The 1,039-nt window shown below is 45.6% G+C and overlaps 1 protein-coding gene across 2 annotated transcripts in view; it reads right to left on the bottom strand.

Moving 5' to 3' along the window:
- The window catches only part of CSMD3 (CUB and Sushi multiple domains 3), a 715,473-nt gene that overhangs the window by 709,651 nt on the left and 4,783 nt on the right, over window positions 1–1,039 (bottom strand). The gene's annotated exons all lie outside the window — the stretch shown is intronic.

The raw sequence follows: 1,039 nt of genomic DNA, 5'->3' as shown, positions 1-1,039 counted from the left end.
AAGAGTGTTACAGTCATGCAAACTGAGCCATCCCCACAGGATATTTAAGAATCTTTTAAAATTTCTTTAAACAATTTTGTGGTTTTTTTCTCTATTAGATGCATGTGCATTCAATGGTTACAAATTTCAAATTTCTGGGGTTGACCTATGTAGCACATCAACAGCACTGGGTATAATAAAGCCAATTTTATCACAAGCTTTCATACAACTCAGTGCTTTTAGCCAGATGCAGTGTGTAAAGGATGAAGGATGCATATGAATACAGGGGAAGGGAAAGGAAGGGAAGGGAAGGGAAGGGAAGGGAAGGGAAGGGAAGGGAAGGGAAGGGAAGGGAAGGGAAGGGAAGGGAAGGGAAGGGAAGGGAATAGACAAATGAGTGGTGCACAGGTCAGTTCATGCCTCTTAAAACATAATGTTCCAAAAGCAGCCTCTAGCTCAGGAGACGCTAAACTGCTGGCTGCTGAAATCCAGGATGATGTGCTAGTCACTCTGTACTTGCTGTGTTTCTCACATCTTTCCCTCGACTGCTGCTAATAATCACCGTTGGAGATAAAGGGCACTAAGCTAGACGGGCAATTGATCCTACTTGACCTGTTCCTCAGAACCAAATAAAAAAAAATCCCACAAACAAACAAGCAAAACCCCAGGTAGACTTTAAGTTTCTGCTATGTTTATTGCACAGGGGTTTTGGAAAAGGATGGGTTGGAAAGCACATCCACGGAGTTCTTTAGGTCCCGTGGGCTGGTGCTTGCAAGTCGAGATGTTGATAATGGAGTTGAAAATACAACCAGTCCCTCTTCAGCCTGTATGGCTGCCTGGAGCCCCCAGCCCGCTACCGGGAGGAACGGGCTCATTGCGCTGAGGGAGTGAGGGGCTATTTCTGTATGTTAAAAAACACAAACAAACAAACAAACCACCCTAATGCTGTCTCAGACTTGCAAACAAAAGACTTGCAAGAGTCACCGAGCTAAGCAAAGCACAGCCAAACGAGGGAAGAGTATATTAAGAAGGACCGCCTGGGGCTGAGGCCGCCTCGGGC

The sequence above is a fragment of the Charadrius vociferus genome, unplaced genomic scaffold (genome assembly GCF_000708025.1).
Source record: "Charadrius vociferus isolate BGI_N301 unplaced genomic scaffold, ASM70802v2 scaffold168, whole genome shotgun sequence".
NCBI lineage: Eukaryota > Metazoa > Chordata > Aves > Charadriiformes > Charadriidae > Charadrius > Charadrius vociferus.
This window is presented reverse-complemented; position numbering and strand designations above follow the sequence as displayed.